Below are 27,944 nucleotides of genomic sequence, written 5' to 3' on the forward strand. Positions count from 1 at the left end.
CAACATATTACTATTTGGAGCTTTGATTTGGATGACACAATGGCCATGTGGGGATGACTAGAGCATTGGGTGAATCTAGTATGATGAGTATAGGTGCAACAAACACCAGACCAAGTGGTACAATCAAAAAAAAATCTTTTTGATTTATGTAGTTTATTTCACAGTGTTCCCACAATTTATGAAAAGTGTTTATACATGCACAAGTCTAGTGGGATTGCATTAGGGATTAGCGGGACCACAATCCTACAAAATAGTTTATAGGGTAAGGGTGAAAGTAGAGGTTGGAAGCCATTTGCATGAGATCACAAATTTGACAAGTAGTAATCGTGAGAGTGTGAATTCTCTTAGAATATTCCAAGGGTTAATGATTTTGTAAATAGGAACATGTTCCTTTTAGCAAGAATGTGGTCTCATAGGGGAGGGTAGTTTTAAGATAAGGTCAATGTGGGAATAAGGAATGGTTGACTGGGAGGGGTAAAGGATAAGGTGCATTCCCATAGTGTTCTATAGCTATGGGAATGCAATAGTGTAGCTAGGATAGCAGGAATGCTAGTTAGGGTTTTGGCGGTTTAGGGAATGACTAGAGAGTGATTCTGCTATAAAATGTAACAACAAGAACATGCGGGATGAGAATTCATGGGAACACTACTGTGGAAGAATGGAGGGGGGTGAAACATGGGTAGAGTATTTTTGGGAAGAGGAAAGAAAAATTGATGTAATTTGTTGTTTGACTTGAATGCAATGGTCACTAGATGCTTTGGTGTTGTGAGATTGATGTGTTGTTGTGTTGTGTGTTGGGGAGTAATTCATAATGATAAACTAGGAAAGAATTGACACTGTCAAGCTTGGGTACCTAGTGAGGTTACCACATACATAGATATACATCGTTATGGTGATAACACTATGTGAGTACTAGCACAACAAGATTGACACATTCCATTTTCCAACAGGGGAGATGCTAGTTACCTTAGAGGATGTGTATAGGATTTTTTAGCTATGTGTGTCAGGGTTGCTCATGATGGCTAGTAGGGAGATTTCAAGAGAGGTTGTGGTGTAGTGACTCATGGGGCCCAAAGTCTAGTACCGTAACTAGAGTGGCTAGTTTCTACTAGATGAGCACTTGGATCAGGTGGTAGCAGACAAGAGGATATACTTTTATGTGTGTGGGCTAGTCTTAGGGCACGTTTCTTTAGATAGTTATATAGGAGTGACATTAGTACATTAATCCTGACTATCATTCACATCATGGATGATGGATTCCCTACTTCATGGGGATCACTAATGTGAGTCAAGCTATACCACAATCTACATCAAATTGTATACTAGGTGTAGGACACCAAGGGATGAGTGTGGGGTTCCCTATGTTACTAAAAGTGTGGTCTTAGGAGCACATTATGGAATTTAGGCCGATTGGTTGGAGGGAGATGCAAGTAGAGGAGTAGGTCATGTACAACTAGGATGAACCTCTCATCTATCACCATATATAGGAGGTTGATTACTAGCAAGTACAATTATATGAGATTTGGGCTATGGATGGAGGAGAGACAATATTTTCCTTATACCATCTCACTATGTTTTATTTTTAAGCACTGGGAGTATATTACAGAGTAGTACCAGCTAGGCAAGGCCTTACAACCATTTGGATGGCCATAGGTTGCCCCAAGGGAGCTAAATTGGTATTAGCACATGATGCAAGAGCTAGTGACCATTTTTGGGCTGGTATTATATAGGGTGGGGTTGCTATAGGCATGGTGAGACTTAGCACCACAAGATTGGGATTGGTTTGGTGGGGTGGCTAATGCAAGCTTGACACAAGAGTAAGGGATTGGTTTGAGCACCCTAGGCTAGTAGGTCAAGCCCAAGTGACAATAGTAGTAGTTACAAGAGAGATTGTCTAAGTGGTGAGGCATGGGAGATACATGGCTAGAGGCCTATGGTAGTGAGTAGATGTGGTGGTGCAGGAGGATTTGCCATTGAGGAGGAGATGGAGGGTTGCAATGAAGGTGAGATAGGAGGAGGCTAGGTTGCAATCAAATAGAGGAGAGGGTAGGTTGGATGGAGAGAGGTTGCATCTAGAGGTGAGGCCATAGGAGGAGGGTGGACATGGGCTATAGGGGCTAGTGGGTGGAGGAGGAGATGGAGGTGGATCATCCTTAGGGGGAGGGGATGATATATTGGCTTACAGGTATACATCCCTATAGTAGGAACATGAGACTACAAGCCAACTGTTGTGGGACACACAACAAGATAGAGATAAGCTTAGGATAGAGTGGGACCAGTTTTGACATGAGCATAATGTGGCATAGGACCAGGTAGATAGAGTGGAGGTAGAGTTGTGGATACTGTGAATGGAGCCAGGGCAATTAGAGGAGAGGTTGGAGGTGATGGCCTTGGAGAGGTAGAGATTGCAAGGGAGGATGGACATAGTCTAGCAGGAGAGGGATTAGCTAGTGGTGGAGGTGGCTATGCTAAGGGCACATATAATGGTAGGAGGAGGATTTGAGGATATGAGGCAACTAAGGGGGGAGGTGGAGGATTTGTGAGAGAGAGAAGGTCTTTGTCATAGGGGATACCATGCAATGATACTAGTAGATCAAATATAGCACTATAGATGGTTGACATGGTTAGGTACACCTAGCACACATATAGACATGCAGGGAGGGGGAGAGAGTGGATGGAACAGTGGGGGCTCTCATAAAATTGATGGGTCTCATTTTATAGGGAAGATCCATAGGATAGGGCAGAGTGAGGAATGAGATAGGGATATAGGTGGAGGAGGATAAGTGAGGCCACCACCACCACCATCACCAATGCCAAGTATAGAGAGGGACCCTCATGAGTCTCATGGTGAGGAGACAATGGATGAGGGCAAGGAGGACTAGTGATATGCTACATTTTTATAGTATCATTGGATGTATTTTTATGGACATAAACCTGATGTATTGGTATGGGTATTTGTACGGTATGGACACTAAAGTTTTAAACTATGATGGAATTTGGTATTTTTTTAGGGATGGGTGATGCATTCTTTATTCTTCTATGATTGTGATATATAGATATGATCATTCTTTGGGGTGGGATGTAGATGTAATGAGTATTGTGAAATGAGATGTTTTGATGTGAATGTTTGTATGAGATGCATGTGGATAGATGTAAGAGATAGACTAACATGTTTTTATGTCAGATGTGATGTTTCAATGTTTATGAAATGTATGATGTTACTGATGCTTTTTGATGTAGGATGTGATATGTTTATGATGAGATGTATGTTATGCATGATGGTACTGATGCATTTGTGATGCAGGATATGATGTGCCTATGGACTATGATTGTAGCACTCTATGATGTAGGATGTGATATTTGTATGATGTAAATTTGAGATTTTTTTTTTTTTTTTAGGATGATGTGAATGAATAAATGTAAAGTGAGTCAAACAAATTATGATGATGAAAAATGGATAGAAAATAGTTTTTATGATAATGAAAAGTGGTCAACTAAAATGTTATGATAATGTAATGGACTTTTAAAACTATGATAATGAAAACAAACCTAATATTATGATAATAAAAATGGATGTTTAAAACTATGATGATAAAAATGAACCTAAATTGATGGTAATGAAAATGAACATTTAAAACTATGGTGATGAATATGAACCTAAGTTTATGATAATGAAAATGGACGTTTAAAACTATGATGATGAACTTAAAATTTTGATAATGAAAAATGGATGTTTAAAACTATGATGATGGAAATGAACCTAAATATTATAATAATGAAAATGGATATTGAAAACTATGATGATGGAAATGAACCTAAATTAATGATAATGAAAATGAACATTTAAAACTATGATGATGGACAAGAACCTAAATATTATGATAATAAAAGGGACATTTAAAACTATGATGATGGAAAAGAACTTAAATTTATGATAATAAAAATAGATGTTTAAAACTATGATGATGGAAGTGAACCAAAATTGATGATAATGAAAATGAACATTTAAAACTATGATGATGGAAAAGAACCTAAATATTATGATAATAAAAATAGACATTTAAAACTATGATGATGGAAGTGAACTTAAATTTATGATATTGAAAATGGATGTTTAAAACTATGATGAGGGAAATGAACCTAAATATTATGATAATGAAAATGAATGTTTAAAACTATGATGATGGAAATGAAACTAAATATTATGATAATGAAAATGGACATTTAAAACTATGATTATGGAAATGAACTTAAAATTTATGATAGTAAAAATGGACATTTAAAACTATGATGATGGAAATGAACCTAAATTGATGATAATGAAATGAATGTTTAAAACTATCATGATGAATATGAACCAATGTTTATGATAATGAAAATGAAGATTTAAAACCATGATGATGGGAATGAACCTAAATATTATGATAATGAAAATGGATGTTTAACACTATGATGATGGAAATGAACCTAAATATTATGATAATGAATGCAAATTTATAACTTATGGTAATGAAGATGAGTGTTGAGATTATGATGATGAAAATGATAAGTAATAAGTTATATATATATAAGATCATGGTAATGTGGTAAGAGATGAGTGTATATGATATGAAATATGGGTGAAATGATAGGGGAACATATATGGGGATAAGATCTACAACATACACTGACTGAATATAGTTTTTAGTTAGGGGGGATGAAAAATGTGCACAACTTTAGTCATACTAGTGGTGGGATAGGATTTTAGGGAGAGGTGATGGTTGTTAGGGAGTTGTCGAGGTGATGGGGTAAAATGTCAAGGAGATGATATGGGATGTATGGATGCTTCTTAGGGATAGAAAGTGTGATGATAGGCACGATAAATTTTTATGGTAAGAACATGGAGGATGTGATAATACAACTACGATAGAAGGGAGATGAATGAGGTTTGTCTTTTCTTTAAGTGGGTGCAAGGTGATGGGCTAATGGAATTATTCTAGAAGCTTGAAGGTGGGGCACTTCATAAGGAAGTACCACCATGTAGTTTTTGAGTAGTTAATTTGATATATAAATATTAGGTATATGCCAAGGTTACTAAAAAAAAAAATCCCTTTACCCCAATATTGCATAAGACTAATTTGAACAAGCACACATAGATCACCCCAACATCACACATGAGTCCTAGCAAAATTAGAGTGGAAATGATACTGGGTGATCCACAAGAAAATGATATTTCCCAATTGCATCATGTGATCATGAATGAAAACATGTTTGGCATATGCAAGGGTCATATCCAACTAACTCACAAGTAGAAAAAGATCTGATCAAAACCTTGCTTTCTAATTGCCCTATTTGTATCACACCATGATATAAAAGATTGTGGTGACCTTAAGGAGGGAACAACCAAATTTCTTGGGAAAGATACATTTTTAAGAACCAAAAGGTGAAAACCAATAAGAGAAAGAATAAATCTATAAAAAAAAGTAACCTTTTGCGAAAGAGATCGATAGGACTGGATGCTAATGGGCCATGGTGTAGACATGACGATGAATGCATCCTACAAAAACCTATCGGTAGTATACTGGGACTATGAAAAAGATGGAAACTAGAACTTTATGAAGACAACTCTTTGAGATTTCTCTTATAGGGTTCAAAAAATGAGTGATATGTTTTGAGGAGAAATGTGATTTATGGCCTAAAGAAAGGGGAACATTGAGAATGTAAAAATGATACCATACAAACTTTTTGGCATTTTGGATATTTTGGAAAAATGCATTTAGTGGGTTTGTATATGATGGGAAAAGCTCAGGATGAGGAGGTAGCATGATGCATATAGTGCATTATTTTTACAAGGGTATGATACATGGATATGGTACAAGAGATAAAATACAATTGATATGATACATATGGTAAGGTAAAAGGGTAAGATAGATGTGTGAACCATGGTAGAATACACTATTCTAATGGGTTTTCCAAGCTAAGGGATAAGGATAACATGTCATGATTATGATAGTGCGATAATGGAATCTTTGGAATACCATTGGAAAATGGGAAAAAGGGTGACAAGATGCAAAGGATAGTGTGGGAGGTGTAGAGCACTAATAGATAATGAATAGGCCAAGTACACATGGTGCCTATTTGCTAGGTTTTCACCAAGTTACCTATCCTAGGTGCTTGAATTGCTAAGCTTTCACCATTGGACACTTATTTTTATTCATGACTTTCTTCTTCTTCCTTTTTTTGGACCTTTTTATTTTTTATATTTTCTCAATTTTTCCATAGGATTAGCAAGATACACTAAGACACATTTTAGGCATAGAATTTCTTGAGGTGAATGATGTTGGTGGGATCATTCAGTGTTTCTCCCTCAACTGTTGACAATTAATATGCCCCTAAGCCAAAAGATGTTGAGACAATATACAAACTAAGCCACATGGGCTCAAAATTTCCTTTCTTCTCTTTGTTTTCTGGGACCTTCATGTTTTCCTTGAGGACCATGTCCCCTACTTGAAATTGGTATGGATGAGCCATCCTATTGAAGTTGCACTTTAGGCAATTTTGATAGACCATGAGATGGTCATAGGCCTGTTTCCTTTTTTCATCAAGTAGATCTAGTTGAGTGAGTCTTTCTACTCTATAATCCTCATCTAATATCTACCCTCACAAAGAAATGCACAAGGATGGGAGTTCAACCTCTATAGGTAGTACTACTTTGGAACATAGACCAATGAGTATGGAGTTAAGCCTATGGATGCATGGAATGAAGTGTAATAAGCCCATAGGTTGGGGCTGATTTTCAAATGCCAATCATGACCAGAATCATTGATAACTTTCTTTAGGATTTTGAGTAAGATTTTGTTAGTTGCCTTAGCTAGACCATTACCTTGTGGGAAGTAGGGGATAGAAAATGGTGATGGATATGAAGGGAGGTGCACAATTCTTCCATATTAAGGTTTTCAAAGTTACCTCCATGGTTAGTGAAAATGGTAGCCAAGATGTCGAAGTGACATATGATATGATAGAGGATAAATTTGGAAACTTGAACTCCCATGATAGTGATAAGTAGGACCGCTTCTACCAAATTAGTGAAATAAATAGTTGTAATGACTATCCACTTGTGTCCTAAATAAAGAGGTGCTATAACACCAAAAAGGTCAAACACCCAACATGCAAATGGCCATGATAGTGTAATAGGTTGAAGATTTTGAGCCAAGGCTTAGATCAAATTTGCATGTTGTTGACAAGGGAGATATCTTTTGACAAAGCCACATGCATCATGCTCTAGAGTAGGCCAATAATATCTAGATCAAAGTATCTACTTAGCTAGGACTATACTACTCATATGAGAACCACAAAGTCTAGCATGTACCTCCTTGAGAGTCATTGTAGCCTCGTTTTGGTCTAAATACCTAGAGAGAGTTTCATGATAACCATGACAATATAGGGCGTTAGCTATGATAATCTAGTGGGATGCTCTACAAATAAGGTTCTGGCATTGGGTTCTTGTGAGATAAGGAGATATGATACCATTTAGTAGGTAAGCATTAATTTTGTTGGCTCTTGATTTAACAATTTTGGAAATAACCAAGAAATTAGACAAATGCATCTAAGACTAGCAAATTCCTATGATGAATGCACCTGACTATAGTCTTGGGCCAACTATAAGGATAAATCCTTCTTCACTTCAAGCTCTACAAGACCTAGGCAGGTTAACCTTGAGGTTCTAAGATATAGTACTAGTGCATTTTAAAACATAAATCTAAACCTATTTACTATAGATGAAAACTCTTATATCTCCTAAAAACTCATGAAACAACATAAATCTACAACGACTAAATGAAAATCTATGAATCTCATAAGTTGAGTGAGGGCATTCTATTATAGCTCTTCAACATAAAATGTAAAGATTATTTGAATTTGATTTTGATTTATAGATTTGGTTTTCTCAGCATAACCTAGGTATGCAACAACAAAGAACATGCATCCTTTAAGCTGGCTAGTCCCTTGTCCATTGGGCATCAACTAAACTATAACATGTCGATGGATACCTAAAGTATACTCATATATTTAGGCATATGATCTATCTATTCACCTTGCAAATAAACATTTGTGCTCAATCTAAACCTCATTCTTACATGATATCCCCCTCAACAAACTTACAACCCTGTTGAATTCTCTGAAGCATTTACATAACCCCTTGAGTTACAAGAAACAATGAAACAACATATAGCCTTAAGGGACTGCAACTATGGCCTAGGCTCTTTGTTTAAAGACCATAAAATATTGAAAATTCACTAAGATAGGAGACGAGAATCAGAATGAAACTAAAAGAAATGAATCTCTTGCATTAATTTCCTTGAAACTAATACAACATTTGCATATCAAAACTCAGAAAATACATAAAGAATGACTGTGTAATAACAATGCTTCAAAAGAGATATGATATGTTGTTCATAATAGAAGAACACTAAGAAAATGGTATCACAACTATGTGAAAATCTCAAGAAATTGGGACCCAACTAGTCTCACAATCCTCCTAAAATATTCAAAGAATTGGAACCCTTACAATAAGAAGAAAAGGAAGATATATAGGAGAGAAGATCTTTCAGGAATTGTAATCTAGAATTGATATTTGTCCTACTGAAAGAGTCTTCAACCTGGAGTTGTTGAAACTAAACTTCCTCATCTACCTGCACTTTGAAAACCATAAATGATGCCAAAATATCTCCTATATCCCCACTTAAAATATGCAAATATCTCATGAGGGAATATCAAGAAATCATCACAATTTGCACTACAGCTCCAAAAATCTGATCTTTACTTGTGATATTCGCTTTGTTGTGAAGATCAACTTGTGTAGTTGCTAGAAAAAAAAATTTCTTCAACTACCTCCAAAACATTCAATTCATCCTTACAATGGCTGAAAAAGTTAAATCAGATGAAAAAGTATCCAAATCTAATTGCAATTTCATCTACAACATTAAATTTGCACCTCTCCTCTACATAATTCTTGCCGCAAATTTTTGGATCGTTAGATGAAATATCTGTGCCCTAGCTTTGAGCTTTGTGCCATATTTAACTCTCAGTAACTGTTACCTCCAAATTGCAATCAGCTTTAAATTTTATTTGTAGATCCTCACCACATCAGGTGGTTCTAATTTAAATAGTAACAAACCCTATACCCTTAAGAGTGGGGCCACATGTCTCATTACTACTTACCTGCATTCCTTAAATTTCTTGCATTTTGAAAATGTGTGTAAGCGGCAACCGTTGATTGAGACAAGATCAATGACTACAGAATGAAAATTGGGCTGACCAACCTTCTTCTTAACATGTTGGTAGTCAGCCCAATAAAATTCTTCCATCTGTACTATTCCTTCAAATGCAAGCACTTCAAACTAGGCCCACATAATTCTAAGGACACATGTCACTGAATCGTTATCTCACTATACATAAAATGTGAGCACCTTGCTATAGCGAGATAGTGACCATCGTTGATTCTGCTTTGATCATGTTGAAGACATTTGATGCATTAGTGAAGAAAAAAATGGTGGGGCCCTTGTCGCTATGTTGCTATTTGTAACCTTTGTGCAACTTACCATAGCAAGATAGCAATGACCGTTGATCTGAGATCAAATCAAAGGGTAAAGAAACTGAAAAAAGTACCCTAAAGAAGTGGTGGGTCCCATACTCGCTATGTTGCATAGATTAAAAATTTGCAACTTTCCATAGCAAGATAGCAAGGACTGTTGATTCGAGATTGATTTGATGATCCAGATCCCTCATATGCTTTATGAATGGGCATGGGTTTGGGGCACTGATGACGCAAAAAAAATGCACTACTAGAAACAAACCAAAACCTTACTTTCATCCTAGTCACCTTTCCATGTCGTTTGAGGTCCCACCATGTGTTTATTTATTGGTTGAGCACTATGTTGCTAACAGTAAGAAGCACAAGTTTCCCGATAGCAATATAGCGACGTTCGGTGCCATCACTTTTCTCGATGTATACGTGTACCCCACTAGATGCCACTGAGTGCCAAAAATTTATAATTGAATCTGAAAAAGCATTTTTTGGGACCCATCTTCTAAAAAAGTTATTGTAGTATTACTTTTTGTCAAGGCACTATGTCGCTAACAGTGAGAAACATAAATTTCTCGATAGCGATATAGCGACCTCCGATGACTATGCTTAATTCGAGGCCAGAAAGATAAAGGCAAATGAAATCACAACCACCCTCATTAATGCTTTTGAAAAAACAATAAAACCACATGTCCATCATGCCACTTGGGAGATTTGTGGTTACCAAAAAACTTAAATGTGATTGTCGGCCATTACTTTTGGTGAAGGTGCCATGTCGCTAATGGTAAAGTACTCAATTTTGTTGATAGTGACAAAGCAACTAATCAAAAAAGTTGAGATATCTATTGATGCCTTTGTACTTAAGTGTTTTAATTCATTTTTAGGTCCTGACAGGTCTGTAATAAAATGTGATCAAATATTTATAAAGCAATATAATCTCCAATCACCGTACCTCCATTTGATGGCACTTCCCTTCAAATTAGCAGTAGTTGCTATGTCGCCAAGGGTAAAACACTTGCATCTTTTCATAGTGAGATAGTGACCATTGTAGATCTTTTAGGGATTGAACGATGAGAAACAAAAAAGAAAAGGGGAGACTCAGGGCATAGAAAGATTGAAAATGATGGAGAATATTTGCATATTTTAAAAAAAAATTCGTGCTAGAATAAGATTTAAAAGGCAAGACCTAGGGTTTAACAAAGTTGTTAAAAGATTTTAGAAATACAAGACCAAAACCCTAAAACCCTAGAACCTAAAAAAGAACTCACATCTAATTTTTTTACCATGATTCTAAGAAAATTTAATATGTAAAGATCAGACCAACAAATTTCATGGTACCATGGGGATTGTGGACCAACCAAGATGCATAGCTATGTAGATTCATCATTCTCATATGCAGGCTCATGTAGTTACTCAGCTAAGAATTCATATTGTGTAGCCTCCTGAGGGATCTCCAAAAGTGAACTAATAGTAGCCATGGCATCTATAGCCTTGTTTTTTAATCTAGGAACTTGTCTGAATTGGATATGAGTAAAGTGTTGCTTCAACTGATCTACCACTTCTTTATAAGGTTGGAGCTTATCATCCTGAGTTTAATATTTATCAAGGACTTTCTTGATCATAAGTTTTGAATCTCTAAAGACTTGTAGCTCTATAATGTTCCACTCAACTAATATTTTGTACCCTACAATAAGAACTTCATACTTTTAGATGTTGTTGGTGCATTGGAACTAGAGCTTAGAAGACTTAGGAATGTAATCACCTTGAGGGATAACCAAGAGTATGTTGGCTCTAGAACTATGGGATGTGTAAGATCCATCAAAGTATAATTTCTAGGATGGTTGTTCCTCTATCAAGCATTGATGCTCATCTGGGAACTCCATAATGAGAGGGTGATCAACAACCAAGGGTGCATTAGCCAAGTGATCTGCTATAGCTTGACCTTTTATAGCTTTTCTACTAATATATTGGATATCAAATTCACTTAGAAGCATGACCCACTTGGCTAGGTACCCTATAAGTATTGTGCATGACAACATATGTTTCAATGGATCAATCTTGGATATTAGTTGCACAATATGACTCGACATATAATGGTAGAGTTTTTGAGTGGCAAAAACCACAACTAAGCAAGCCTTTTCTATTGGTGTGTAATTAAGCTCTTACCTGACTAGAGTGCAATTGATGTAGTAAATAGCCCTCTCTTTTTCTTCATCATCAAGTTGTGCTAGAAGATCACCCAATGTTGTTGGGGCAGCTATGATGTAAAATATGAGTGGGTTTCCTGCAACTGGTCGAACTAGGATAGGTGGATTAGCCAAGTATTGCTTGGCCAGTTCAAAGTTACATTGGAAAATGGGATCTCACCTAAAATTTTGATATTTTTTAGCAAGTGTGTAAATGGTTGATGTTAGGAATAAGGTGTCTCAACCTTGGATAATTCCTATTCTTATTATTTGTTTTGTAAAATGAATTTCTTGCAAATAATGTTGATGTGTCAGCATCTTGAATTGTGTATAAGGAGATCATAGCTAAAATAGTTATGACAGATTCCTATGACACGTAAGAGCTATGTTAGGAATATTCAATGATAGGTGAAGACATGTGGCAACTGATAAATTTGAGTACTATACACTCTACCCAAATAGTGGGGATTGGCCAAAAAAAAATTTAGGGTTCCTATTTTCTCAGAGAATGATAAAACCCTAATATGGTTACCTTTGAGAGTAACCCTAAAAGTGAAGTGCATGTTATAAGCATTTTTAGGGTTGCAAAGAGGTGTATGAAAAAAATTATATTGTTGGTACTGTGAATTGCTACTGGAGTCTTTTGTTGTCACTGTTGAACTTGCATTGCAAGTGTATTATAACCTTGTGTTGAAGATAATACATTGTGTAGGTTCTGGAAGGGTGGGGTTGTTTTACCAAAAGTTTTTTCCCCATCAAAAAATCTTTGTGTTATGTGTTTCATTCTCTATCTATTTTCTTTATGCTTGCTTGGCTGAAATATTATTGTTTACATGATATTGGATTTGTAAGTGTAAAAGTTTTTAATAGGATTTGCACCATACTTCTCTTAAGAGATTAGTGTAGGAAGTTGTTTCTGCATTAAGTTTCCTTACAAGTGGTATTAGAACCTGATCAAATTTTGATCCTAGTTGTTGGGGAGGGTTTTTTGAGCTAATCTCAAATTTAGTGGGAGTCTTGTGCAGAGCATCCTAAATCTTATTTGCAGATTGAGATGGCGAGTTCATCATATGGAAACTTAATGGCACTAATTTTGAGTTGTGGAAACTTAAGATGGAAGACATGTTGGAAGATCATGACCTATGGGAAGTGACTTCAAATGCTACAAGACCAGCAACTATAGCTCAAGCAGATTGGGATATCAAAGACCATAAAGCTAAGGGTCTCATAAGACTCTGTTTAACCGATGCAGTTCTTTTGAATGAGGTGGAGAAATTTAATGGCACTAATTTTGAGTTGTGGAAACTTAAGATGGAAGACATGTTGGAAGATCATGACCTATGGGAAGTGACTTCAAATGCTACAAGACCAGCAACTATAGCTCAAGCAGATTGGGATATCAAAGACCATAAAGCTAAGGGTCTCATAAGACTCTGTTTAACTGATGCAGTTCTTTTGAATGTTCTAGATGATAAAACCGCATATAGTTTGTGGGAAAGACTTAGGGCTATGTATCAAGCCAAATATTTGGTGAACAAGTTGTTCCCGAGGAAGAAGTTGTACTCTATAAATGGAGGAAGGTGGATCCTTAATGGATCATTTAAATGCAGTTAATCTACTTCTACACAGTTGACATCAGCTGGTGTCAAGTTAGAGGAGGAGGATCTTGCTACACACTTTTGTGTTCTTTACCAAATTCATGGGACCATCTTGTGATGGCTCTCAAAATCACGTTAGTCACTTTCAAAATGGATGATGTGGACCAGTCTTCACTGCTATCAGAGAAGATGCAGAGAAAGGCTTTCATTTTAGAAAAAGAAGCCCTTGCTATTCGTGGGAGATCCATGGAAAGATAGAAGAAAAATGACAATAAGTATGACAATAAAGGTAGATCCAAATCCTATGGGAAGTCAAAGACTTCCAATAAGTCTAAGGAAAAATGTTGGAACTGTGATAAACATGGGCACTTCCATAAAGATTGCAAAGAGTCGAAGAAGAAGAAGAAATGTTTAGATTTAGCTTTAGAAAGATCTCAAGAAGATGGTTATTCATTCATCGTAGCTTTGGCAGCCCATGCATCTGATGATGTGTGGTTGGTTTACTCGGGTGCATCTTTTCACATGACTTGTCATCAAAACTGGTTCTCAAAATATGAAGAGTTTGATGGTAGAAAGGTGTATTTGGATGATGATTCTCACCTAAAGATAGTTGGATGCAGAAGGGTCACTATTAAATTTCCTTAGGGATAAGTAAAGGGAATCAATGGAGTTATGCACATTCCAAGTTTGGCATGAAACCTATAGGTGTGCAAGTTGTTTTTTTGAAAGAAGGATACAAAATGATGAGAGGATTGATAGTGCTTGCAAGGGGTACTAGGAGAGGTACCTTATTTCAGCTAGATGCATGTATTCCTCTATGTAATAGTTCTTCATCCTCACCATCTAAATGAGCAGTGAAGAATACTGTGGTTATTGGTTCTAATGGCAATGAAAACACTTTGGAAGGTAAGCTTCCTATAGAAAAGACAATGTTATGGCATTTGAGATTTGGTCACATTGGTGAAAGGGGTCTCAAAACCCTGAAAAATAAAAATCTTTTTGAGGGGTTAAATGATTGCAATCTCGAGTTCAACTTTTGTGAACACTGTGTCTATGGTAAACAAAATCCTATTTAGTTTTACTCTAGTTCTCACAAATCTTTTGATGTTTTGGATCTTATTCATTCTGATGTATTTGGTCCTATAAAAGTTCCTTCAATCTCCAAGTTTGTATTTTTTGTATCTTTCATAGATGATTATAGTAGAAGGACATGGATTTATTTCCTTAAAAGTAAGACACAAGTCTTTAGTTAATTCAAGGAATTTAAAGCCCTTGTAGAGAATCAAACTAATAAGAAGATTAAGTGTGTGAGACCTGACAATGGTGGTGAGTTTTGCTCAATAGAGTTTGAACAATTCTGTAAAGAACAAGGTATCAAGAGGCATAAGACAACTCCTTATACCCTAGAGCAAAATGGAGTTGCAGAGAGAATAAATAGGACACCGATGCAGAAGGCTAGGAGTATGCTTAGTGGAGCTAGTTTAGAATAAAAGTTTTGGGCCGAAGCTATGGCCACTGCTTGCTATCTGGTTAATAGATCTCCTACATCATCCCTTGTTGGTAAGACACCCATGGAGGTGTGGTCTGGTAAGAAGCCTTCAATTAGACATCTTCATATTTTTGGTTTTGAAGCTTATACACATGTTCCAAAGGAGAAAAGATCTAAGTTGGAAAACAAAGCTGTTAAATGTATTTTCATTAGGTATAGTGTTGGTGTGAAAGGATACAAGCTTTGGGATCCTGTGACTAGTAAAGTGTTGTATAGTAGAAATGTTATTTTTAGAGAGCTAACATCTTCTCCTATTGTGCTACAACTAGATGAAAAGGAAAAGGAAAAATATGTTTTTCTGTTGCCTCCTACCCCTAAGAAGATTGAATAGAGAGAACGTGTTGGGTCTAATGATGAGGAGAGATCTAGCAGCTTTGATAGTTCAGAATAAGAGGAAGAATAACCTCAACCGCAACCCTTGAGGAGATCCACAAGAGCAAGAAAGCAACCAGAAAGGTTTGGTTATTCTATGTTAGATTCTAGTTGTGCTTTTGCTTTGATTACTAACACTAATGAGCCTAGATCTGTGAAAGAGGCTTTGGGCATGGAAGATGCAGGTTCCTAGATTGAGGCTATGGATGATGAGATGGCTTCATTAGAGAAAAACAATACTTGGGACCTTGTACCTTTTCCTAAAGGGAGAAAACCTATTGGCTATAAATGGGTGTTCAAGAAGAAATTTTGTGAAGATGGCTATGTTGAAAGGTACAAAGCTAGATTGGTTGCAAAGGGGTATTCACAGGTAGAGGGAATAGATTATGGTGAAATATTCTCTCCTATTGCAAAGTTGACATCCATTATATTTATGTTATCTCTTGCTACATCATATGATTTAGAGATAGAATAGATGGATGTGAAGATAACTTTCCTTCAAGGTGATTTGGAGGAAGAGATTTATATGTCATAGCCTGAGCACTACATTGTTAAAGGTAAAGAATCCTTAGTTTGCAGATTAAAGAAATCTCTATATGGTTTGAAGCAATCTCCTAGGATGTGGTACCTTAAGTTTGACACCTTTGTGTTGTCAATTGGATTTGTAAGATCAAAATTAGATCATTGTGTTTATTTCAGAGTTGAAAATGATTGCCTTCTTATTGTTGCATTATATGTTGATGATATGTTGTTGTTTGGGAAGGGTAAGGGTATGATTTCTGATTTTAAATCTTAGTTGTTAGCATAGTTTGAGATGAAAGATCTTGGGGCAACTAGGTACATCTTAGGTATGGAAATCAGTAGAGACAGGTCTAACAAAAAACTTTGGTTGAGTCAGAGTAAGTATGTGAAGTATGTGTTGGACAGGTTCAACATGGCAGATTGTAGACCACTATGTGTTCCTATTCCTATGGGAACAAAGTTATCTATAGATGATTGTCCAAAATATCCTAATGATATGGAGGACATGAGTAGAGTACCTTATGCTAGTGTAGTTGGTAGTCTTATGTATGCTATGGTCTATACTAGACCAGACATTGACCAAGCAGTGGGAGTCCTGAGTTGGTTTATGGCTAATCCTAGACGGGTACATTGGGATGTAGTTAAGCAAGTATTCAAATATTTGAGGGGTACATCGGATTACTCCATTTTTTATCATGGTAACTCTTTTGGATCTCCTCATTTAGTTTGTATTCATGGGTTTGTTGATTTAGATTGGGCAGGTGATATTGACCGTAGGAGATCCACCAGTGCTTATGTGTTCACTATGTTTGGTGGTGCCATCAGTTGGATGAGCAAGCAACAACCTGTGGTTGCTTTATCCACTATAGAAGTTGAGTATAGGGATGCTACCGATGCTTGTAAGGAAGCCATTTGGCTTAAGAGATTGTCTTCTAATGTTGATGTTGCTACAGAACAGATTACTATTTGGTGTGATAGTTAGAGTACTATTTGTCTTGAGAAGAATCCAACTTTTTATGCCAAAATGAAGCACATTGATGTGCAGTTTCACTTTGTGAGAGATATGGTGGAAGATGGAAAGGTAAATTTGGAGAAGGTAGATACTGTGAAGAATGTTGCAGATGCATTAACAAAACCAGTGGACACTGAGAAGTTCAGATGGTGTTTAGAGTCTATGGGCCTTTTGGCCTATAGCAATTAGTTCCTGTTATGTTTATGTTGCTCTTACAAGGTGTTTGACAAGTGGGAGAATGTTAGGAATAAGGTGTCTCAACCTTGGATAATTCCTATTATTATTATTTGTTTTGTAAAATATATTTCTTATAAATAATGTTGATGTGTCAGCATCTTGAATTATGTATAAGGAGATCATAGCTAAAATGGTTATGAAAGATTCCTATGACACGTAAGAGCTATGTTAGGAAGATTCAATGATAGGTGAAGACATGTGGAAACTGATAAATTTGAGTACTGTACACTCTACCCAAATATTAGGGTTCAGGTTCCTATTTTCTCAAAAAATGGTAAAACCCTAATACAATTACCTTTGGGAGTAACCCTAAAAGTGAAGCACATGTTATAAGAATTTTTAGGGTTGTGAAGAGGTGTATGTGAAAAAGTGTATTGTTGGTACTGTGAGTTGCTACTGGAGTCTTCTATTGTCATTTTTGAACTTGCATTTCAAGTGTATTGTAACCTTGTGTTGAAGATAATACATTGTGTAGGTTCTGGAGGGGTGGGGTTGTTTTACCGAAAGGTTTTTCCCCACCAACAAATATTTGTGTTATGTGTTTCTTTCTCTATCTATTTTCTTTATGCTTGCTTGGCTAAAATATCATTGTTTACATGATATTGGATCTGTAAGTGTAAAAGTTTTTAATAGGATTTGCACCATACTTCTCTTAAGAGATTAGTGTAGGAAGTTGTTTCTGCACTTGAGTTTCCTTATAGTTGACACTTATTAGATAGCTGTGAGATGAATCTTCTAACTAATTGTTAGCTTCTCTTGGAAGAGAGAGAGAGAGAGAGATAGAGTTAGAGAGAGAGAGAGAGAGAGAGAGAGAGAGATAGAAAGAGAGAGAGAGAGAGAGAGAGAGAGAGAGAGAGAGAGAGAGAGAGAGAGAGGTTGTCTAAGAGTCTTGGGAGGAGCCATATCCATGATGGCCTTAACCTTTTTAGGGTCGATCTCAATACCATGTTGTGATACAATGAACCCTAGGAGCTTTCTAGATGTGATTCTAAAGACACATTTCTTAGGGTTGAGCATGAGACAATACTGAGCCAACCGATCAAACACTTCCTCAAGATGAGCTCACTGATCAAGAGAATTAATAGAATTTTTAAGAATATCATCCATAGAATTTTCAAGATTTTTCTAGATAAGATCATGGAAGATGACCATCATTTCTTGCTGATATGTTGTCTTGATGTTTTTCAACCCAAATGGCATCATGTTATAACAAAATGTTACCCAAGGGTGGTAAATTTTGTCTTATGTTGATTTTGTTCTACTATCTAAATTTGATTGTATCCCAAGAAACCATCCATGAGTGATAAGAGTGTATGGCATGTGGTGAGATCAACAATTATGTCTATATTTGGCAATGGGAAATCATCTTTTGGGAAAGCTTTGTTGAGATCTTTGAAGTCTATGCAAATTCTAATATGACCAAAAGATTTTTTGATAGGTACCATTTTGGAGATCCAATCTGAATAGTCAATTGGGTGAATGATCTTTGCATCTAGCAATTTTTCTAACTCTACTTTAACCAATAAAGCAACTTTGGGATGCATCTTATAGAGTTTTTGCTTGACTGTTTTAGCCTTTGGATCTATGGCCAAGTGGTATACCACTAACTTGGGTCCAACCCTAACATGTCTTGATGGGACCATGCAAAGTGACCAATATTTTCATGAAGGACTTTGATGAGAATTTTTTCTTGTTTAGGTGGTAGAGATGCAACAATGTATGTGACTTTTGGTATCTTTATTAAACTAATATTGACTGGCTTGGTTTCCTTTGTTATGACTAATGATATTGTAGTCCTATGATCTTATGGGGGGATGAAATCTCCATTCTTAATATTTTCACCATTGGATGTGTCCTTTATTTTCTTTTCATTGTTTGAGTTATTTGATGGTGCTCCACAAGAGTTTTCACTAGAGAATACTTTTGATTTTCATTTTTGCTTTTTCTTTTCTTTTCTTTGTTCATTTTTTGTTCCTCCTCCCTAAACTAACCCTTTGGATCCAACTTGTAGTCATAAGTTGACTCTAGATGTTGTTTCTTGTGTGATGTTTCAACTCCCATGAATCTGAGGAGTGCATGCTCCATGGAGAATTTGTTGACATGGATAACACTTGGTTGGTCCCAATCAATGAGTTTGGGGCATGTGAGTGGTAAGTCTATGAGGTTAATGGAAATTTCACAGAGCATAGAGGCTCCTGAGATGATTTTGTGAAGGAAAATATTGTCATAGGCTTTCTATTTGATCTCTTTAGGAATGTCTTCAACCTCAACAAGATTGTTTTGGATGTTCATAAAGGCATGGCCATTTTTTGTGGTGCCCCCAGTTACATGGAGTCTGTAACCTAGCTCTTTCTTCTTTTCTTCTTTGTAGGTTTCTATAGGCTATCTAATTTTTGACTCCTCATAGCCTAGACCACCTCTTTTGTAATCCTATTGCTCAATTGCAAGGCAATGTGATTGTGGATATTTCTTCTTGAAGTAGTTGAGGAGTTATTCACTTTAAGGTGGTGGATTTTTATATAACCATGTACTAATATCAAAAGTTGTTTCCTCTCCATCAAGGATCCTATTAGCAACAAATGTGGTATTCCCAAGTTTTGTGAGCTAGGGGTTGTGTCTAGTTTTTGTCCCTAGTAGATTGGGCACCCTCTAGTATGTGGATCAAGTGGTAAAGCACTAACAACAAAAGCATCTAAAAGACTACATTCTCTACAAACTTGGTAGTTGATCTTATCCATGGAAAGAGTGGAGGCTAAAATAGTGTCCAGATCATGGCATGTGATAGAGAAGCTAGCCATGGTGCTACCAATCTTGATTCTAAGAAAATGGTTAGTATATGAAGCTTCCATCACATTGCAATAAGAAAAGGGTTCTGGATCAGTATGGATGGTTATCTCAGTTCCATTATGTGAAAATTCAATGCAGTGATGATATGTGGATGGAATGACCTTCATGGTGTAAATCCATGGTTGATCAACGAGGATGTTGTATGGAAGGTTAAGATCAACTATGTGACAAATTTCTTATTGAGTGGTTGGGCCAACTCTGATAGGTAGCAGGATAGTCCCTTTAGTGGTCTATTCTAGATTGTCATATGCTTTGATAGTAATGACCTCATTTAGGATATCTACCTTGGTGTATCCCACTTGTTTGATGAATTTTAAAGTACACAGATTCAATGTCAATCAATTATCTATCATGACCTATTTGATAGAAAAGTTAGAGACCATGATAGCTATGCAAAGTGGAAGTATATAATCAAGCTCAATAGCTAAGATGTCTAAGGTTTTGAAAGATAATGCATAGGAGGCAAATAGATGGCCTATGAGGTTGAAAAATTCAAAGGCATTGATGTTAGTAGGGATGCATGACTCCTACAGAGTATTGTTGAGTATCTCATGATAAAGTGGGCTTGTGTGTAAGAGATCTAAAATTGATATTTGAGCTAGCATATTTCCAAGGTGTTCCAAGATGTAATACAGTGGTCTTGATGGGGTAGATATGGATGGTCTAGCTATGTTGAGTCAAGCTCTTCGAGGCTTCTGGGCCTTTGATATTTATAACTTTTATAGAAGGCCTGACCTATGATATGCATCTAATTAGGTTTCCATAGTCCAAGTAGGTTGATGTTGTTGGAATTATGATGTATTTTTTATTAGTGACAACACTTATTCAATTCTAAATGATTACCAAGCTCATCACTCAGTCTATAGTATATACCGACCATTTAGTGGTTGCCAAGTAGGATCACTCAATTGAGTAGTTCACACTAAGCATTCCTAAAGCTACTAAGTGAATATAAATAGTGTGCAGTCCAATAGTGGCCACTGAGCTTCACAATGTCTATCGAGTCATCAGTTTGTGTGATGAGAAGCTAGTATCTACCGAGTGATGGATGTGTAATGTTTACTAAGTGAGAGAAAGGTAAATGAATAACTTAGTATCTACCAAGTAACACTATATCTACCGAGTCTCCAATGGTTACCAAGTTTGAAGCTACATTATGTGATTAGTATGGACTGAGATTCTACTTCTACTGAATTCATGACAATGTCGAGTAGTGTAGTGAACACCGAGTATTAGAAGGTCACCAAGTCAACTTACAGAACCCGAGTTTCTACTACTTGGATAACTTAGTAATATTTTGTTTACTTGTTTTTTAGCCGACCTTATAATTGTAAATATTGGAATGGTATATATGTAATGTATTTTATCATTTTCAATGTATGGATATGAGTATCAAGGAATGAATATGTAATGTTTTGAGAAGAGTGAATGCAAATCAGTAGTAGAGCAAAGTACTTAGCAAGGTCTACAAGGAGTAGTAAAGTTATATCAATCACAAGAGGTAATTTATACTTCAAGGATCTAATTAGAAATCAAGTTGTAAGTCAAATCTACTATTTCATCCTAATAGGTGAATCGATTTTCAAATCCTTTAAAAGGGTAGACTTAACAGTCTTTGTTTAAATCTCTTAATAGAGTGCATACTTCATTATATGTTTGTAAAACCTCTAACAAGGTAGATCTAGTAGTCCAAATTGCTCTTAACAGGACAAATCATTAGAAGTGGTCAATGTAAGCCCTAAAAGGCCAACTTTATACTACATGTAGTGAATTTTTGTGGGTATCATTCCCACCCCAGTTTTACTTTCTATTTGGAAGGTTTCTAGGTCACTAAAATATTGTGTTCATGTGTTATGAATGTTTATCTTTTCTCATGCATGTAGTAGAATTGATGAATGAATGATGAATGTATTAAGTGTTGAATTAATTTAAAGTTTTTGAGGTTACTGATTCAAGCTAGTCTTGATTATTTCCAACAATTGGTATCAAAGCTTTGTGGTTCTTAGGATAAAGTTTGGCAGCTTGAGCAAAGATCAAGGACAATTGAGATATTCAAACTTGACAAAGTTATTGACAATGAGAAGCTAGATTTGGAGATAGCCATAGCCCAACTCAAGGAATAAAATAGCATATTTCCCAATCCCTAAAAAGAAGGAAGGAACTTGCAAGAAAAATGAATGGCCATCAGTATGTTGAAGAAAAGATTGAAAACTTTTTCCCTTCAAGTAGTTCAGATGAAGCAAATGAGGCAATCAAAGAACTCCTAGAAAAGAATGGCTCTCTACAAGAAGAGGTAAGAAAATTGAAAAGAGAACATGAAATACAGTCAATAAGAATGTGCAAAATCTTGAAACAAAGGAATAAGGCATGAAGACTTGGAAACAAGGAAAAACGCAAATCAAAATCAATCCCTTCAGTAAGAAAGTCTTATCAATCAACTCTCCAATGCAAATGAAGAAATCATGAATTTGAGATCTGAAAATGAAAGTTTAAGAAATGATTTAATCACTGAAAGACAAATCAATGAAAGATTGAAAGCTGATCTAATTTTTGAAAAGTAGCTCAATGAAAGGTTGATGAAATATCAAGCAGACATGGATCAATTGAATTAGCAAAATGAGCAGAATCTTCATAGGCAAAAAGGTAAAGTAGGACTTGGATACAAAGAAGAAGGTGAATCTTCCAAACAAGGTGCCCAAAGGAATCAAAGACCTACTTTCAATCACTATGGTAAGTTAAGTCATAAATCAAACAAATGTTAGAGCAATGGGAAGGAAAAATTCAATGGAAAATGCTACAATTGTAGTCAACAAGGTCATAAAGGTAATGGATGCAAGGAGAAACCAAAATTTGAAGGTAAATGTCACAAATGCAATAAGCAAGGTCACAAGGCATCTGAATGCAGATCTAAAATATTCAATCTAGTTGAACAACTTGTAAAGGAAATATTTGGTTGGGACTAAAATACTTGGTGTAGGTGTCACTATTGTGGAGAATATAGAAACATTGGCATAAACTGTGCAAGGTATCACTTGAGAAAGAAAGATACAATAGTAAGATGTTATACATGCACTGAACTTGGTCATATAGCCAAGAACTACATAAACATAGGAAAGGTTGAAGATGAAAAGAAAGCTAAAGCTGATAATATTAGGAAGTAGATGAGATAGCAGTGGATTCCCAAATCTACCAAGAAAAATAGTTCAAATGAAGGCCATGTCACTCAAGAAGTGGGCGACTCCACCATTTCCAATTAGATTCTCAAAGGAAGGACTGGAACTATATCTTCAAGTTATATCTCGAGAAATTCTAATGAAAGAAAGTAGAATATCCAAATTAGTATTTCAAATATAGAGGGATCACATGAATTCAATATTCATTGAGCAAGGTTTTTCATAGACTCAATTGAGCTAGGTTAGTAGTAATAAGATTTTTTTTTGATTGCTGAGTCACAAGCTTCTTCCAAGCATAGTGAGTGGATGAAAGTATGTCATGCACTATGTCATTATGGTACCAAGCATTAATGGAGAATTTTTCATCAAAAAGGGTACAATTTGACTTCATTTTTCATTGCAACTTCAAAATTCATAGAGCAGAGCGATTCTAGGTGCATCCATGCAATTTTGAGTGAATTTACAGCAAAGAATTTGTTCAAAAAATTTCTCTCATTAATCAAGCAATGATGGCATCCGAAAGCACTAGCAACAAAAAGGAAAAAAGAGGATCTGAGATGTTGGTAAAAGGTGTGGAATGGAAAGCACCAAACTTCAAGATAGTGCCAGTAGTTGTAGAGTCACTAGAACCTAATAGAGTTCAATCTCAAATTCCTCCCAATGTACTCCTAACTAATGACATTCACACTCATTTTAAGTGTTCTATTCAAGAGATTGGAAACCTAGAGATGGATAGTTCCTTGGAAGAAATGTGTGTTGATGGTTTATTGAAATTCGAGCATAAGCATCTTGAAATCAAAGGGTTAACCCATATCCTGCATATGCCAAGGAATTTTTAGATTAAGTGGATTAGGTACATTCTCAATCATGTGCACAATGGTCAATTGTGGTTAGAATAGCCTAAATTGATCACCAAGAAAATGATTCATAAGATTATGGGTCTTCCTATGCTAAGCAAAGCTAAAACTACCAAAACCCTAAGTTGAGATGAACTTCAAAAGAAAACCCTAGCCAAGTGGGACGATAGAGGTCTAAAGATTAGCACTATTTTTGACATTGAATTAAGGTTTGGTATTCACATCATTGCTCATAAGATTTATACCTCTAGTCATTTGAATAGTGTGCTATGTGAGGTAGTGGATTTGGCATATAAGGTTGTGAAGAAGAATCTAGAATTTGATCTATCAAAATTACTGTTGAAGCATTTGAATAAAAACATGGATAGTATCAGGACTTCAAAGAACAACCCATGCAAATTTGGTTCTTTGTTAACATGTCTTTTCTTTTATGTTCAAAAGTTTTTCCATCAAAATTATCAGTAGTATGGAAGAAAGATACTCCAATTTTGTATTCGATTAATGACTTCATTGCACAAATGGGTATAAATTTTTATAGCATTATGGATAATTACTTTGAAGATTTTAAGGAGAAGATGAACAACAATTTCAAGATTCCTCCCAAACTTGTTGAAGACTACAAAGATGGTGTATGTTTTATGGTTGATTGTGATAGAGTGTATATCTAGGTAGTCAGGCCTAGAGTTGCATGGGTGAAACCTCTTCCATATGAGCTTAACATTGATGAAACAAAAGATATCATTAAAACACTAGTGAATGAGCCAGTAGATCCTAAGCTACCTATTTTTGGAACTTATGAAGAGGCCAAACCCAAAATTGAGCTTGAAATCAAGCTACCCTAGGCTATAAGAAAAGGCAAGAGAAATATTTCCAAGATGAAAATTGTAAGTGCCCCTCTCATGCTTACCAAGGGAAAAGGAGAGGATTAAAAAGAAGAAGAATAAGAATCTAAAAAGGAGGTAGAACTAGTGCAGAAGAAGGGCAAAGTAATCATTACCAAGCCACCCAAGGCTTCCACAGCTATTTTCACAAGGAGATCCAAGAAGAAAGGTGGTAGTGAAGTTGTATTGATCAAGACCCCACTCACCTTTCAAGAAAGGTTGAAATAGATGGAAGAAGGAGCAGGCATCACAAACTTCAAAGCCCTAAAGTTTGAAATAAGAACTGATGCTGAGAAAATGAAAATTGAGGAGCTAGTACTCAATAAAATGGGAAAATGGAAATATTCCCTTGATCAAATTACCACTCAAATTTCTAATGAATTTTTGGCAAGATTGCAACCAAGGTGGGAATCATCTATACAGATAGCAAAAGATATATATGACCAATCATTGAGGAAGTTACTGCCTAATCTTACAGATGCAGAAGTTAAGGTAGCAATGAAAAACAATGAAGGTAAAATGATGATTAGATTCCCATACATGTTTGATTTTGATCAAAGACATTAAGCATGTTTTTAGAGATGCAACAAACATGTGGAAGAACATCTATCATTTGCACAAGCCCAGTGAAGACCCAGTGGAAATCAAGGATGATGATAGTGATGATGATGAAGAAGATAACACTCCATGTGTTACCATTGATGCTAAGGAATTTCAAGAATTAATGAAGGATGATGAAGAGAAAGAGGGAGAAGCTAAAGAGGAAGATAAGGAAGGAGATGAAGAAAGTGATTTACTGAGAATAGCAGCACAAGTCATAGCCTCCCTTCCTCATTCTCCACCTAATACTGATGCATCATCAGGGTTGGAGACAGCTTCAACAAATGTGATAGCATCTACAACAGACACATCATATGTTTAGTCATTATTTGCTACCTCACAACTCTAGGTATTTGCAATGGAAGTGTCTACCACTTCATCTACTGAGCTACAACCCTCTTCATCAGCTCCCAAATCAACCACATTAGCTTCATCTAGTTCTACCATTTTGTTAACTTCTTCAATTGTAGCATGTACAGTAAGTTTACCATCACGTTCTACAATTTTGTTTACTACAACTTTGATAGCACCAAATTTTGTTCTAGTTAGTTCTTCTATTGTAAGTACTCCAGTTTTTACTCCACCTATTGTTACTTCAATTTTAGGTAGCACATTGGTTTTGGATTTAGTTAGCACTTCTTTTAGTATTCCTTTAGTTGGACCCATTCAATTTTTTACTACAAGTCTAGCTATTTCTACAATTGTTTCTATTCCTAAGTCCAAGATAGTAAGGTCAAAAGTAGAATCAAAGACACCCCTGAAACTTCTACTTACTAGTAAGGAAATTGATGAAGACATTGATTTGGACAAGGAAATTGTAATTCCCAAATTGGATCTAGATACTGCTACAGTTGATAAAATGAGATTGGTCAGTCAACTTTTGGAGCAAAAAGGAAAGTAGAAACAACTTAGAGCAGAAAGAGATAGAGAGTTTACAATAATTGAGAATGCTAAGAATATAATAAAAAAGGCTATTGGTGTTGATGTGGATTCATCTCAGTACATTTTGCTACAATTGGAAGAAGTAGTCAATAAGTTTAATGAGGATACCTCTAGCCATGAAAAGTTAATTGAGAAGGCAAAGAAGAAGTTTGATTCTAAGGTGCTTGAGCACATTGCTCAGCAAGTTTTATGAATCATCTATAATCCAAGACTACATAAGTTTAGCTCTAATGATATGTAACTTTAGCTCCCTTGGGTGTACTTGGACTTGGCCTTGAGGATTGTAATTATGTGGCTTCTATGCTTGGCCTTAGAAGAACTTGACTAGGAGGAGTGGCAGATTTTGGTAATTTTACCAATGTTTGTATTGCTATCTACTCCTCTAACTTTGATGTCAAACTTGATTGTTTAGGTGTGTCCTTTTCTTCCTCTATACTAAAAGTAAGACCTTTGTTATGTGTTGTAGGTGTAGGAGTATCTACTTGACCTATTTGATTTTGAGTTTCTTCATTCTTTTCTATCTCATCTTTATGCTCTTCATCTATCTCACCTTTATCATGTACACTTTCTTTTATAGTGACTAAGACTACAGTACTTTGTGCCATTGTACTAATGGTAGGAGTAGTTGTCTCCTTCCTTTGATATACCATAAGGGGTAATGTAGGTTGTACCATAGAAAATTGAGGAGGGGAAATAGGTGTAACTTGTTTCTATTTCTCCCCTATAGATATCTTATCTACCTTCTCTATCTCATCAATACTCGCCAGTATAGGATTTTCACAAAGTTCAGTCTAGGTAGTGGATTATAGATGATTCAGACCTATCTTTTTTCAATATCTAGGCAATAATGCCACTTCTTCTAAACTCTCTCATAAAAATCTTGGGTATGGATTTGGAAATTTTAAGAGGAACCTTTTTAAATATTTCCATCATTGGATATACTACCTCTTCAACTTGATTCATTTCAATCTTCCCAAGATTTTCAAACTCACTATGAGAGAATCTAGATAAATCAACATGATTTCTAATATATTTACATAGATTATCTAAATCTAAAGAAGAACTATGACTTACGACTTAAAACTAGTTGTTGTCATCACATTCACTCTTCTCTTCATCAGATTGAACTGGAGCAACATATTTTCTCTTCGGTCTCTTATGAGATTCTTCACCCTTGCTAGCTTAACTAGCTCTTTTTTCCTTTGGCTTGGCTACTTCCTTATCCTTTTGTGTGGTGGCCCTTGTTTTAGTCCTAGTTCTAAGTATTGTAGGCTAAGTAGGTTTTGTAACCTTCTTTAGTTTGTTTGTTGTAGGTGCCTTAGCTTTTCTTTTCTTTTGTTCAGTAGCTATAGGTGCTTTATTGGCTTCTTCTCCCTCAATGCCTTCTACAATTTCTACTTCCTCTTCTTGTTGGTCCTCTCCTTGACCTTGGGTGATGGTAAGTGATACTTGGGAAGGTGCATTCTCTTCTTCTTCATCATCTTCTTCTTCAACCCCTTCACCAAATTTCTCTTTTAGTTCCTTTACCATCTTATTCTTCTTACTAATGACTGAAGCAATCTTCAAGTCCATTATAATTTTTGACTTGGCCACATCATAGTTCCCA

The sequence above is a fragment of the Cupressus sempervirens genome, chromosome 3 (genome assembly GCF_028749045.1).
Source record: "Cupressus sempervirens isolate cs-2001-9-10 chromosome 3, ASM2874904v1, whole genome shotgun sequence".
Taxonomy (NCBI): domain Eukaryota; kingdom Viridiplantae; phylum Streptophyta; class Pinopsida; order Cupressales; family Cupressaceae; genus Cupressus; species Cupressus sempervirens.